We start from the raw sequence: 6,000 nt of genomic DNA, 5'->3' as shown, positions 1-6,000 counted from the left end.
TATTTACCTCTGCGTAGACCTAAACTTTTAAAAATTTGAAGTAGTAGGAATACATAATTGTTGCCATCAATTTAACCCTTCTCAGAAGAAAAATATTAAGAATGTATTCAGTAATTTTTTTTTTTTTGCATTCATTCTTGTCTTTTAACAATCAACCATGTAGACAAACTGATCACTCTGTGCCCGAGCATAAATGCACTTTCATACCAGTTCTACTGTCTATGCCTAGAGCTCTGTGCTTGAAAGACAATAATTTCAGAGCTATGTGTTTTTAAAAAGTCCACAAATTGGATCAGTGCAGGCAGATTCAAACAATTTGTCTAAATCCAAAAGTAAGGTGGTTATATTAGTGTGATGTAAAGAGACTTAAACCAGCCCATATCTATTCTACAAATAAACTATCACTCGTGTTTCAGGAACTGCTGAAAAGACAACAAAGATTATTCCTGATATCCATTTTGTAAGAGAAAGACAAAGAGACAATGTTCAAAGGCAGGATTTTATTTTCATTCCTCAGGAGAGAAATTTTCAAATAGATTTTTATAAGGAAAGAGAAATTGTATGGAGAAACATTACATCAATGATTTAAAAGCAACAGAGAGGCTTATAAAGTATGAGAAAATGTCCCTAGAGTCTGCTGACATTTCCAATATAGAGAAAATCTCAGGGTTTTTGGTTTTTTTTTTATTAGTTTTTTTTGTAGCCAATGGGAGTTACAAAAATCCTAGAAGGATATTAAAGTTAAGCAGGCAATGACAGGAAGTCTACCTTATGTCTTAATAATATCAAGAGTTCATTTAAATCTTTTATAACAACTCCTACTGATTGAAGAATTATCTCCCAATGAAAACAGAACTGACCAGCTGTAAGTTTTTTGCTAGCATTTGTATTCAAATAATTAATTTTGAATTGAGTCTTGCCTGTGATCTAAAATACCTCAAGAAAACTTTTCCTCCTATGCAAGACAGGAAATCTATATTATTACGATTCAGCCATCTCCAGGCATCTTTTGAATATATAGGGAAAGGTCAACAACCATGCAGTAGTCAGCCTTCTGGTTTTGAAATGTCTGTCTTATGAGGAGTACCATAGACATTTCAAAACCAGAAGGCTGACTGGTGCATGCACACTTTTTAAACATCTTCATCTGCTCAGTACTACCTTGAGATAGGAAAGGTTTGTGGAAATGAGTTAGACTGATAAAGAAAGCTCCATATCATCAAAGGCTGTTAGCCTCTAAATCCCCCTGACTGCAGCCTTGGGGATCTGACCCAATGACTTTGCTGAAAGTCATACAGGATGTCTGTAGATGAACACAGAATTCAATCCAGCTTACTAAATTTCCAGAATATTATTCTATATTTTTTACATATAGAAACATCCTGTAATTTTAAAGGCACACACTGTTCAGCAGCAGAATATGGGGGATGGGGGTTGTTGTTTTTAAGTTGCTTCAATTAGCTTTAATACTGCATCAGTTAACATTATCTTAGTTGCTTATTCACTTGACAACCTCATTCATGGTTCACATTCAGATAATACTCAATTTTTTTGTATTGTGTGAGGCAATATTTGCATATATGTCAGGTAATTTTCTGAACACCTGCTTTTCCTGCATCCACTCCATCCTTGTCTGTGAACCTTTCTTATCTCCTGAGTGCTGAGGAAGCCTGAGTATGTTTGTAGTTGCAGTCTCTGATTCAGTCATTAGATGTCCCTGTGTGCTGTGAAGGACTCTGTGTAGTCCCTGGTAAACTGTTAATATGGAGAGGAACTAGACAGTTTCTGGGAAGTCCGCTGGTTGGATTTATGCTTGTTATTACCCTGGTAACAGGTCTCCTCTTTAAGAAGGCTTGCTGCTTGCCACTTTGCTGAATCCAGATGGTTACTTACCCAGAAACATCAATTGGCTAATCCTAGTTAAATAGCATTGTTCATTTTTATTTAGTAGAACAAGACACTGTCAACTGTCAGACCTTCCAGTTTGTTGAGTTTAGAAGAATAGTTTTAACAACGAGAACTAAAGATCAGGTTGACTTGCTCACGTGCCATGTGTCCTGGTTTGAGCCAGGATGAAGCCAATTTTTCTTTTTACTGATTTTTTTTTTTTTCCTTCAGTAAGGTTTCTTTTAACTAGCAACAGTGTGTTCTGCTAGGCTGATAAGACAGTGGAATGTTTTTCTAACTACTGAGGCTTCAAGGCCGCACCTGCACTCTGCCGGCTCTGACACTATGGGGAGATCTGTGACCCCCCCGTAGGAGGCTGAGTTAGACAGACAGCAAAATTGGCCAAAGATATTCCATTCCATATATCTACGTAAGCTCAAAGGAAGGTCAGAGATCACAGAAGACAACTTCCTTCCTTCTTCTTCTCCCTTCTCTTCCGTCCATGGCCGGTGTCCAGGGAGGTCTCTGTTCATCCATCACCGTCGACCCTTAGGCTTGAGGTCTCCTGACCCTCATCACTCTCTGCTCTTTTCCAGCAGCAGCTCCGGGATTCCTTGGGACTCTTCCCAGTTCAGGGAAGTGCTGTGGGAGTTGTTGGGGGTGGGGGGAGGCGAGAGGCTTTTGCCCATACCTGAATCTATCTGTATATAATTATATATTTTCTTGTATCATTCATTAGTGTTTTAATTAAAGCTGTGTAGTTTAGTTTTCAATCCAGCCAAGTCTCTCTCTTCTTCTCTCTCTCCTTCCCTACCTGGGGGGGGGATCGAGAGCATTGTTGTCGGACCTGAGTCAAACGGTGACACCATGATCCTTTCCCTCTCCACTTGAGCCTGTGCCTTTGTACAGCTCTCTAGTTTTTGCTCTCTGCGCATCCTCTTTGTGCAATAGGGAGTCTTCCAAATAATGCAGTAGATTCTCTGAAGATGAAAACCTGCTGGTTTTGTCATTAGACTGGAATTCTGGACTCAAAAATTTTAGAATCATTCCCCCTCATATTCACTACAAATTAGTTAAGAAGCATTAAAAAAAAGTAAATAATAAACCATAAAATACAAACATGGGTATAAAATACTACAAACTGATTCCCTTGAGACCATAAACAAACTTCAACAGAAGCACTGACTGCACAATGAAAGCACAACAGACCAGTATGAATTATATCAAAATAATTAATATGATCTGCCATAGCAACAGGAGGAATGCATTTTTGCAGTTCACTCCACAAATGGTGGAATTTTCAGCACTGACCATCAGAATATCAAACTATTCATACCACATTTGTGGACACAAAATAGACACTGTAAACATGGGAGAAAAGGTGCTTTTCTGCCCTATCACTTGACAAACTGAACAAGTGGTGCACAATGCTTTCATATTCCCTAATGCTTCAGCAGCTGTCATGTGAATTTCACAAAGCCCCTTCATATTACTAAGAGGAAAATATATTCAGAAGTACCAGAATTCCCTGATATTAAATGTTTCTCTCTGTAATGAAGGCTCTGTAAGTGTAACAAAAGCAACTACTGCAGCAGCAATTCTAATTACTTTCCTATAGCACTGAAAGAAATTATGGCATTTTAATGGAAATTTAATCTCTGCAATTTAACAAAGATATGTATTCCTATTTGTTGTGGCTCGGTTTGGTGGGGTTTTTTTGGTAGCGGGGGAAGGGTGCCAGGAGTGACTCCCTAAGAAGTTGAGAAGCTCCCCTTGCTCCAAAACCAGGCAAAGAGCCATTAGAGGGATGATAGATGCGCCTCAGTGATTAACATATGAAAGAACAGCTGTAACTCCTGAGCAGAGAGGCCCTTAGGGGAGAAGAGCTGTGCAAGAGGAGGAGAGCTGTGCTGGGGAGGGCGAGCAGTGCTGGTGGTTGGTGAGGAAGAAGGGGAAGAAGGTGCCCAAGCAGAAGTTTCTCTGCAACCCATGGCGAGACGGCAGCTGTCCCCCTGCATTTGTGGAGGAACGTGGTGGAACATTCCCTGAAGACACCAAGAGGGGTGACCTTGGCCACTGGACTTGGATTTTGTGGCCAGAGGATTTCCTGCCTGTGGGCTCTGATTGCACAGCTTTGGAAGACCCTGGGCCAGGGGAGTTTGTTCCCAAAGCACCTGTGACTCTGTGGGAAGCCCAGGCTGGAGCAGCTCTGGACCTCGTGGGAAGGACTCATGAAGGAGGGGTTTGTGGAGGACTCTCTCCCATGGGAGGGACCCCGTGGAGAAGCAGAGACGGACTGTAAGGAATCCTTCTTCCTGAGGAGGATGGAGCAGCAAGAACCACCAGCCTGTGAACTGACTCTAAACCCCATCCCCTGCCCCCTGTGCCTCTGGGGGGAAGGAGGGAGAGAAACTGGGGACAAAGTGATTTGGGCCCGGGAAAAAGGGAGGGGTGGGGTAACATATGCAAGCCCTGCTCTTTGTGTTGTCTGTGTCCTGTGTGTGCTTGCTTAGTGTGCAACTAAATTATTATTTTTTTCCCCAAATTGAGTCTTTTGCCCAGGACCTTAATCAGTGAAGAACCCTCCTTGTCCTTTGTTTCAACCCATGAGCTTGGTCCTCCTCATCCCACAGTGTGTGTGTGGGGAGAGTCGAGTCAGAGGCCACAGGGCTGTTCGTTTGTTGTCATGTTGTTCCAAACCACGACACTATTATTTCCCTTACACTGTGCTAGATACATATGTGCTAGAACATATGTAGGACTGTGTAAGTTTCCTCACCCTCAAAAAACATCTCAGCAAAAAGATTTTTAGTGTGTCTTTTACTTTCTGCTCCTTTCGATATTTTTATATTCAGTATGGAATGCCATAAACAAGCTATATATTTTAAAGATGTTCTGATACAGTTTATATCATGATAAATTCCCATCCTACATTTGTAGCAACCTTTGTAAAGGCCAGATGAAGTCAAATTCTTGTGAAAAATTGTAAGTTGTCTATGAAACGACAATCTACTTTTAGAATCCAGTCACAATCCAATAAAATCCACGTCCAGAATCCAGAACAAATAGCTAGTTTGTCTATATTATTTATACCTTTTCTTTGCCAGTTATTTATAATTCTAGGACTTCTGTCTCTGTCAATCATAGCTGACAGTCTAAGGAGACGAATACATTTAGTGTGTTGAAGTAGAAAACTATGAACATAACTTAGGAAAAGTATTTATCCTGGACTTCAGCCATACACACATGAATGTGTACTACACTTTGCTCACAAGTGAAATCAATAGTTTTGATTAAACTAATTGTGTGCTTTAAGTCAATTACCTACAATTTTGTAAAACTCAAGCCAAAAAGATGATGCAATCAAGCCCTTTATGGAGAGTACACTTGGGACACCACAGATTATAGCTCTCCATCTGTTATGTGTTAATGGGAATTAGAATAAAGCTAATTTAAGAGCTGAAAGGCAATGCACTTTCACTAAAAAAGCACAAATCCAGTCTACTAAGAGGGTTACGAGAAGAAGAATCAGTAATGTAAATATAAGACACTTACCTGATGTTGCTGGCTCTGTGCAGTTTTTTGGAAGGAGAAGCTACCTTCCTGTTCAGCAGAAACCCTGTCTTCAGAGTCAGCAGGTTTTTGGTAGAACTGTCTGCATTCATCTCTGAATTCCACAGAATAAAATTATTAAGTCCCATGTGGGACTTTTGAGCTGCTCTTACAAAACACTTAAACTGACAACTATTCTGCAGCACAGAGTTCTTGGTGTAAAGTAATATAATTTAACCAAAGCAATAAAATTAATAATGTAGTATAATAAATAACAACTTAAATTTATGTGACATTAAATGCTTTTCTGCAGTAAAGCAAAATACAATTTGAAAACATTTCTCCTCCGTTGTGAATAAAGACCGAAAATTTGAAGTAATAATGAGGTATTACAGAAACCTTCCTGCATCTTTTGGTAGTCTTGTAATATTGAATGGGGAGCTAAATATCTTTAGTTTATTCTTCTCAGTCATCCTTGTGGTAGCCAATGGTTTGTTTTACAGACAATCTTAGCACTGCCAGGTAAATAGTTTATACTTCTAGATCTAGGTATATGAGGGA

This window comes from Chaetura pelagica, unplaced genomic scaffold, assembly GCF_000747805.2.
Source record: "Chaetura pelagica isolate M959 unplaced genomic scaffold, ChaPel_1.0 scaffold150, whole genome shotgun sequence".
Taxonomy (NCBI): Eukaryota; Metazoa; Chordata; class Aves; order Apodiformes; family Apodidae; genus Chaetura; species Chaetura pelagica.
The sequence above is the reverse complement of the archived record's forward strand: the minus strand, read 5'-3'. Positions refer to the sequence as shown.